The sequence below is a fragment of the Haemaphysalis longicornis genome, unplaced genomic scaffold (genome assembly GCF_048455015.1).
Source record: "Haemaphysalis longicornis isolate Haplotype H1 unplaced genomic scaffold, Haemaphysalis longicornis Haplotype H1 scaffold_7, whole genome shotgun sequence".
Lineage (NCBI taxonomy): Eukaryota > Metazoa > Arthropoda > Arachnida > Ixodida > Ixodidae > Haemaphysalis > Haemaphysalis longicornis.
In genome coordinates this window covers 112,889,308-112,898,829 of record NW_027526422.1, presented here as the reverse complement: position 1 = coordinate 112,898,829, position 9,522 = coordinate 112,889,308, and the positions used below count along the sequence as shown (strand labels likewise).

At 42.8% G+C, this 9,522-nt stretch overlaps 1 long non-coding RNA gene across 5 annotated transcripts; it reads right to left on the bottom strand.

The window, feature by feature from the left end:
- Nucleotides 1–475: 475 nt before the first annotated feature.
- On the bottom strand, nucleotides 476–7,841 carry LOC144146819 (uncharacterized). Of its 5 annotated transcripts, none has more exons than XR_013317732.1 (6): nucleotides 7,730–7,837; nucleotides 4,887–4,982; nucleotides 3,590–3,631; nucleotides 3,464–3,517; nucleotides 3,355–3,399; nucleotides 476–733 (listed from the first exon to the last, which is right to left on the bottom strand). It is a non-coding gene; the product is annotated as an uncharacterized LOC144146819 (long non-coding RNA). The 5 variants fall into 5 exon arrangements; XR_013317733.1 differs by having other exon boundaries at nucleotides 4,887–4,979; nucleotides 7,730–7,823; XR_013317734.1 differs by having other exon boundaries at nucleotides 4,887–4,979; nucleotides 7,709–7,761.
- Nucleotides 7,842–9,522: the final 1,681 nt, after the last annotated feature.

Below are 9,522 nucleotides of genomic sequence, written 5' to 3'. Positions count from 1 at the left end.
AATAGTGCTAGAAAGCTGTTCCGTTGCGACTTCGTTCCAAACGTGACTCCAGAAGCCTCCATTTCTGAGCACGCCAGTGGTCTCGTTAATGTTGCGCATAGGAGGTATGCCGTGATTGATAATTAATTTAAGGTATTGTTTGTCAAATGCACTGCAACGGTTATAGTTCCACCAGTGCATGAATTCGTAAAAAAAGAAGTGACCTTGCTGAAAATGCTCTTGTCTTGTTAGTTTAACAAAACGTAAACATAAACAACACTATACAAGGTAAACAACTAACACAGTTTTATTTGACGTGGATGTTTTACAAATAGAAACGCCATCTTAATGCTGCCCTAATTATGAAAATTGTTACACCCACTAAAACATGTATTTTCATCGCTCCAGAAAATATTCGTAGCAAAATGTGTACGGTTAAGCCTGTCGTAGACTCACAACTTCTCGTAATCTAAAATAAAACATTGAAGACGGTAACTTCGATGCAGAAAAACATTTTACTACAGTTCCAAACATGTGCAAAGTGCAACCGATTATTCAACAAATTATAGTTATCACACGCCTTTTATGGCCATCTCGCCGCATATTCATGGGGTAACAATGTCGGTATTGAAGCACGCTTCCGTTTTCAGGGTAACTGGCGTGATGCATCTTGGTCTCTTAGCAAACTCAAACATTACCCTTCAGCGGCAAGGCAGTATTGTCATCTAGATGTTGAACCCTTTGTTGAGGTTCGCTGTAGAAAAAAAAAACATTGTAGTTCGGATTAGGACATGACCATGAAATACAAAACTTATTGTTCTCGAAAAGATTGCAAAATAGCTCTAACACTACCTCATGCGTTCACGGCACCTCCATAATTTAGTGTTTCAGAACCTGTCTTATTGATATATTTTTGTTTTAGAGCAAATATGCAGTTATACCAAATGTGTGCAAGCCTGTACTACAGATTACCAGACAATTAGAACCACGCCGCATCATACACACACGCATGTCACGGCTATGGTCGTCGATGGCTGCCTTCATTGCATAAATAACAATGCAGACTATGGATGTGCGAACAAACCTCTCTAGATGGGAGAATGTGCCCGAATGCAGTTGAGCTCTTCAAGTGAAAGGGCGTAGAGAGCGCTGGAATCTAGTGTCTTTTTTACTTGCGATGATGTTCTTTCACCTGCCGCTGAAAACAGGCTCCTCGCCTTACAGCGTACCGGCTGAGAGGCGCACCGGAAGCCTTCCCCAGGACATTAGCATTGTTGGCGTCTCAATCCGCAACTTAAGTTGACCTTTTTACCAGCTTTCAATTCCCGTTATGTACCTTTCCTTTTTTTATTTCACAGCAGGGCGCCCAGGGGACATGAAATTAAAATACATACCTAAAACAACACCAATAGACCTATTCTTGTTTTTTTTTTTGCTTTAGCATTTGCCTCACAGTGGCTTGATGCAACCAGTACTTTGATTTCGAAGCAGATAGCATTTATCATACTACATACATTCGAAATTTTAGCTGGCCTTTCGCTCGAATTACTTTGGTACCCCGGAATGCCGAGCAAGGCCCGCCTGCGTGAACTCGTGCACAATAGAGTATCTTCAGATTCAGATTCATATTCAGTTTAATACATGTACAAGTACATCAGGGGGCTGGAGGAAAGCTGCAGTACTGCAGCGCGACAAAACTCCAACCCCCTGGACCTGGACAACAGTGCGTACAATGCAAATACAACGGCAAATATTTCCATGTACATCATTTCATGTACATAAAAAGGCTATCGCTGTACATAATGTACAGCGATAGCCTTTTTTTGGGATTCATGAATCCGAAAAATTCAGTACTTTTGTCTGTCTGGTAGTCTGTCGCTCGATTCAGCCAACGGCTAATAAATAACAGGAAAACTGTACGACAACTTTATATAGGCAAAAGCTTTGCAAACATGGAAGTGTGGAACCTTTCTTGATACTGGCCAACATTGGAGATCACCAAAGCAAACATTACACATATTTGAGGCCCGAAATTCACATAACTAGTACTGGGCAGTCTCCTTTGTTTGAAGAAATATGTACCCTTGATGCTCCCGATAGGAAAAAAAAATATGTGTTGAAAACAAAGTTTACAGGGAAAACTACAGAACGTGGGCCCGCCCGAGTCTAAAACTTATGGCGGTATTACAGTACCCGAAGGTACGAGCATGTTGCCCGCTAGCCATGCCACAAAAGAAAATTGAATTGTCTTCAGGAATTATCCAGGATGCCTATTATTGAAAGTGGGAGACAGATCGGTGAGTGTGTGATGAGGGTGTGGGAAAGGGAATAGAGGCAGTTAGTGGCAGGGGCCGCAGAAGAATATCGTGTTGCGTTGTCATTTCCAAGGATCTGGGCAGATACGTGGCAAGTTTTTTTACTGACTTGCATTCATAGAACTTTTTCATCTGAATTGAGCACTAATACTTAATTTGAACGACCCGCAGGCACGCGCATTCATTTAAACGCAAGCATATAAATGCCCTAGAGCGAATATCCGGATCAGGCGTCAGCGTCACTAACCGATGTTCCTAAAAATGGCTGATAGCGTACAAAAACAAATGTAAAAAGTATGTGCATTCTAGTATAGGGTTCAAACCCTAGGCTTAAGGTGTGCACGTCTGAGGAGCATCCTCTCATTTCACGCGAACATTGACTCTGCTTAACTAGGGATTGACTGAGGAAATGTCACAGTGCCTTCGGCTTCCAAACATGTCTTAGAGACATCTCTTCACGCCTTCAGGAGTGACCTAACCAGGCTAATTACAGAAGCAGCATATCACGTATTACACGACGAAGTTACATCTCGGCCCTGAGACGCAGCGTCGTAAAGCAGTTCAGACAATATTCGACCCCGTGTGAATCGTGACTGCGCGCCATCAGCGTTTGATAGATCAGCGTTTTTTGATACATCAGCGTTTTTTCCCTCGCCTGCCTCAAAAGAGATAAACAGCCCGTGTGCCCTGAACGATCGATTCGGCATCCTTGCTGAAAACGTTGAATGCATCATCTTCGGGAAGGACTTTTAGGGCAGCCGTTTTTTAACCTCTTAATCACCATTTGTAATGACTCTTTTTGGTGGTTTCTATGATATATCGAACCAGCTGTGCGAGGTATTTTCAATATAATATGATGCAACACTACACGCAATTACTTTGCCATCCGGAGAGTACGTGGTTACCTTATGAAACTGAGTGACAAGTATTTATGCATGTTTGTCTCCTTCCTGAAACCATTCTTTCATATACTTTCGTTAGTGTAAAGATATACACTTACAAAAAAATTCAGTTATTATCTCTGAACAAAAAATAGTGTAAAAAACCAAAACATTCTTACACCCGCCCAGGCGCTGCGAAGCCCGTTCAGTTTCTTCGGCTCGGCCTGAACAAAAAAGAAATTTGTTTTAGACATTTTTCTCTGCAATTATGTGTTGAAGTGCTCTCACCTTCGGGAACAAAGCTTTCTGTTGGGACACCGCTCCTACCACTTTCGATGCTCCCTGCAAGAATAAGAAATAGTAAGGTGAGTCGTGGGCATGCCTAGAACAAACGAAGCCAATAATTTTACTTACTCTCTTCTGTCTCCGCTACGGCATAGGCATTTCCTTTGTGCACTGTAATAGAGATATTTATTAACCTTAAGCGATTGGTTTTATGAGGGTATAAATACAATTCATCATTGCGGCATAATCACCGAGACGAGGGTGGGCCTGTGGCACACAAGCTTTCATCGCAAAGAAATAGCTACGGAATACAAGTTAAACATCTGGCAACGATCAATGCCGTTAGGGTAGTTGGAAAACAAGCATCAGTACAATATTAACGCCATGTTGTCTCCTAAAAATAACTGTTGCGAAGAATACAACGAAATGTTTCGAACGAAGTGCCAATAAATTTCAAACTTTCCAGCATGGGTAATCCGTGAAGTGAGAGCCTGAAGGGGCCGCGAGTAACATGATGGCGTTGTTGCTGGCCGAGCAAAAAAAGCTGCAAAAGTTAGCACGGAGCTCTCTTGCTAGTTGTATTTTTCGTTTACCAAATGTTGTGCGACCATAAGCGCGTATGGGAGGATGTGGTAGGTCATTGAAACAGATGAAGAATTTGGAAAAAAAGAAAGTGGAGAAAAAATACCCGCCAGGTAGGGTTCGAACCCACAACCTCCGGAATACCGGTCTGGTGCGATAACCACTACGCTACCGGCGGGGCGATTTTCCCCTCCACTTTCTGGGGTACTTAGGTTTAGGTATTTTTGTTTCCTGTGCTTGGGGGTGGTAGCCAGCGCCACTCGCACTACACGGGGTTGTTGTGGGGTCGGATCTCACCTGGCGGGCATTTTTCTCCACTTTCTTTCTTTCCAAAGTCTTTATCTGTTTCAATAACCTACCACATCCTCCCTTTTGCTTTCCGAGGTTTTCTTGACTGCCAACTCTTATTTCTGTCTTATTTTCAACGAGCCCCTCATTTCCCATTTTTATTCGCTACATGCATAGCGAGGGCCTCTGTTCTGGCAGACTTGGTGCCACGGGAAGCTTAAGTGGGTTCAACGCTGGTCGACCACCCTTGACATGTCGTAGTGACGGCCGCTTTTCAGATGGAGGAAAAAAGCGAACATACCCGTGATTCGAGATGTTGAAGCACGTAAACATCCACATGCGGTAAAATATTCCGGAGCCATTCACTACGGCGAGTATCAAAGAACAGGGGTAGCTTCAGCGCGTTAAACACCCCAATAGATTTAAAAATCATTCCTTTTTTGCAGCTCTGTTTAAATATGAACTTCGATTTCAAATGACTGAAAATTAAACTCTGTTCCTTGAAGTCCATTTGCGTTATCTAGAAAGAGTAATAAGAAAAAGAACTGTTTCTCACCGAACAACGAAAAGGTGGCAATAACCACAAGCAGCATAGTTGCCTTGCCAGCCATCATTTTTTTCAATGCCGGAAGAGTAGAAGTAGGCAAGTCTGCTGTAAAAAAACAATGTATTTTTTGGATATTTTGAACTTTGAATGTTTCAAAATAAGTCAATACCTGGCTTTTACTTTGGGCGAAGTCTCCTACAGATTAGGCAAGGATGGTAAACTCGTAATAATTTTCAATACTTTGCCCAAAATAAGCGAATGTCAGAGCTAAGCCTTGAATACATAAAACACAGTCAAAGAAAACGCTTCATCAACGCGTCGTTAACGATGTCCTTCGTATGGCATTTAGGCAGGTGACTAATTACAGCGTTCATAAGAGCACTGTGGTATATTCTTGCTGGAAGTGGTAACGTTTCTCCCAGCTCAAATTCTACCAAGGAAACTAACAAGGAAGATTTTCTGAAGGGTTGTATAAATTGAGATGAGTTGCACATGCCGCAGTTCTAAGAATTTAGTATATTGAGGACAGAAATACAAACTCTTCTCTGCATTAAGGTAATTGGGGTGAAACACCGTAGCACTCGGGCTGTCGACGTCTCCTGAAGTCGTGGTATCCTGCCACGGTTAATCAAGTTGTCAGTCTAGGGTGAAAAAAATCTCGAACCACCTTCACTAACCTGAATCCACGGAAGGGGTGAACGATAAAGTGTATAAGTGTATTCTTGGCGCCTTGGTGTTTTTTCTCACGTTGATGCACCCGTTTCGGGGTTGAAGTACATAGCTTTCCGGTACAAGTCTCGTGTCTTTGAAGCAAGACGCATACAAGCGCGAGGCGTTGGAAAGCGAGTGTCCCTGTGTGTTCTTTTAGTACACGCTTTTGGCCATGGATATAAAACGTACTTGAGCGAGGCGTTGAAAACATGTGTACCGGTATTTTAGTACAGTGCGTGCATGAGGCGAAAACGACAGGAGACGCTGCTGCCCGACACGATAACAGAATTCGCAGCTAAAAAAAGCCTATGATGGATATTACCGGAAGAAAAAAACTAAAAGGGTTTAAATTAATTTAAAATACAGGAATGAGCAGGATTTGTTTGCAGTAATAAAATATCCCGGGCCATCTCCACTAACGTGAAACATGGGGAGGGGCGAAGCATGCATTGTGTAAGATGTTCTTGGTGCCTTGGCTTTTTTGCCAACGGAGATGAAAGCCTTGGGGGTTTGAGGTATACACCTTTCGTGCAAAAGCCTTGTGCATTTGACGCACAAATAGTTCTAGCGCGAAGAGTAAACGAAAGTGCCGGTGTTCTTCCAGTACGCGTTACGAAGCATTGCAGCACGAGGCGTAAAGGATACCCAATTGTTTTTTTAGAACGCATTACGTTCTAGCACAAGGCGTAAGCGAGTGTTCGGATATTTGAGTACTGTGACTACAAGGACGACGAATACGACGACGACAAAGCACGACGACAGACCGAGCCCATCAGGGGCTTCGCCCCTAAATTTAATTAGTTAAATTTCGCCTCAAAATTGGTTTCCAACGCAATGTTTTCTCTGTAAAGCATACCTCTTAGCACGCTGCAGCGTGTGTGACACGAAAAAAACTTGCGGCAAGTCTGCCTCTCATTTCTTCACTCAAATCCGGTTCACCGCAAGAGAGGGCGCCACCGCCTCAGCAAGCGCGTGATTGGTCCTTCCCCCGCCGCTTCTCCGCCGCCCAATCAGCTCGCGCCATGCCGCTAGAGCGGGACTTATAATACTTGAATGCACTGCTTGCTCCGCCCCTCCACAGGTGTCACGTTAGTGCAGATGGTCAGGGTTTTTAAATGCTTTCTATGCCAAAGCATCCTGGCTTTTCCTAGCCGAACTTGTTATAGCTTTGTTTATTCGTCGTTGTCTTTGCGTCTCTTTCTATGCTGTTGTTTCTAAGTTTATTGGCCCCATTTTCATCAATAGGGAGGCTGGATATACTCCAGAACACATATTTCTAATAAGAAACATTTCTCGTGGCTGCTGCGCACCTATTTAACTCGCGTTTTGTCGCTTACGCCAGCTCTCACTGCTGCGCTCCCCAATGTTTTTTGGTGCCTTCTGTTGGGAAGATCAATGTATATTTTTTATTCGTGAGGTCATTGCTTTTTAAAAGAAAAGCCGGCTTGGCTCCCTGAATTACCTAACATATTGCGTAAGCTACACAAATTGATACCGAAAATATTGTGCAATACACGCACTCGGGGCCCTGCTGAGCACGATGACGCGGGTTCAATTCTATGCGGCGGCCACCCCTTTTCTGATGGAGCTGGAAAGAAAAAACGCCGGTGTGTATGACATTTCGGCGCACGCTAAAGATCCCTAGGTCATGAAATTAAATCCGGAGCCCTATACCACGGCGCGCTTCATGACCTTCATTGCGTCGGCGCGCTAAAGCCTACAATCAAATCAAAATCAACATGTCCTGGCGTATGAAAACAGTATTCTCATATTGTGATGGTATTATACGCACATGCACAATACTACACGTTTTGGAAGCAATGATCTCGTTTACGCATTTCTAGCTACAATATCAAATACCAATGCGTAATATTGAATTCTGCCGTGGACACATATTATTGTGGTTAACGGTAACAGGACGTCTCCCAGAACAGAAATGTGCTTTTAGAATATGCGTACTTTATTGCATTGCAAAATTAAACTTTTGCTGTGTTCGATGAGCGATCTTAAGCCTCGATCAATAAGGTATTTGAGAGCACGCTGAGAAAAACGTTTACATGGTAGCCTGAATATTTTTAAAAAGCATGCCCTTGTCTGAGTGCAAAAGGAAATGTTCAAACCCGAGAGTTGTACGTTCTTACTTGCAAAGCAGCAGTGGTGGTGCCTTCTAGCAGATGTAACAATGCGTGATTAGGGCAGCCTTTTATACAAAAAATTGATGCCACCTAATTGATCTGGTCAAAAATTTGAAGCAGGCTTTGTACACAAAAATACCTGTATAAAGAAATATAGATAACGTTGTAATGTAAAGGGATTGTTGCAATGAAGAAAAATAATGACGTTGTCAGCCGTCGGCAAATGTATCCTACGTAGCGTGACAGCACACAATTACCGGCGAACCTCTTCAACCATGATTTTTTCATGTGCCCGTGTATGACATGACATCATTATAGCCTTCTCTAATTGCAAATTGAAAATCAAGGATGCCGACATTCTTGCGGGTTGACATTTGGCCTCGCTTTTTCCGAACAACAATTTTATGTCGGCAAATTATGGAAGCACAAAAGTAGAAAACTTGAAGTCATAGCCAGACTTCAGGAGAACGCGCTCAGTCAGAACGAAGAAAAATCCCACTACAATATAGTAATATAACTTGTTAGAATTAAAACTTTTCGAGTTGAACAATTTTTCTGGCATGTACCTTGACAGTAAGTAACCAGTGTTTTTATAGACATTATGGTACAAACACACCCAAGGTGCCGTTGCACAGATAAACAGCACAAACAACAACACAGCACACGCACACTATATACTGCAGTTTTATTCAAAAACATGGCCCTGGGGATTATTTTATTTTTCTACTCTGAAACCACCGGTTAGTATGGTCGATAATTTATCTCGTCCCTGTCTTCCAGGAAACGCATGACGACGGGGCTCTTGCTATACGAATATGCTTCGTGATATTCAAAGATAGGGATGGCAAGAACATACACGGTCATGGTGAACAGAAGATTGAATGTCAGTTGAGCATAGAAGATTCGACATTTGCCCAAGGGAGAGCCCACTAGGCCACAGCTTATTTTTTTTCTTGGCATGTAGATGGGCCACATGTCGGTGCCATGGAGGCTTACCTTGGTAACGCAAGATGGAAGTCGAGCGACCACTCTTTTAAACATCTAACACAGAGGAAAATTGTTCACAGCAAGAGAACACCAAACAAGAAAGAATCATCACCATTATGCCATCGTTGCCATCACGTTAATCGTCCATTCATGACCGTTGGTAAAATGTGACTGTGACTGTGACCGGGAGTGGCGACCGATCAGAGGATGTTCTTAACTGAAATAGCAACCTTTTCAAGCACTGAATGTTGAAGCATATTCTAAGATTAAACGTGCTTCAAAGCTCAGAAATACCTGCACACAAAATTAACGTACCACAATTCAACCAAAAAAAGATAGCAAGCGTCAAATTCGTTTGATGGTGATAATAATGTTTGAATGTATCGGCGAAGGCCAACTATGGCAAAGAGCGCCAAGAAAGTGTTTTGACGATTAGGTGGCTACTAAAATTGGGTCGAGTAAACACGAATAAATTATTTTAAGACAATGAGTATGGCTGATGTACACGGCCAGGATGAAGACAAAGAGCGGTTAAAACATAAATAATGTTGCTGGTGTATTGGAACAGGGGCAAAACTATGCGTGGTATGATATTAACTGTAAGAAGTGAACCTGTGACAGAAACTGTGACAGAAGCAGCACACATGGCATCGTCTCCTAAAAAGTATGATGGATGTAATGGAAGGTGTTGTCTGTAGAGTTCTCTGGACGATTTAGGTCGTGTAACGTCAAGTGCCTTGCATTGAATGAGGATGTGTATCACAGATAGGCCCTCCCCACACTAGGTACACAGGTGTCTTGGAGATCCAGTG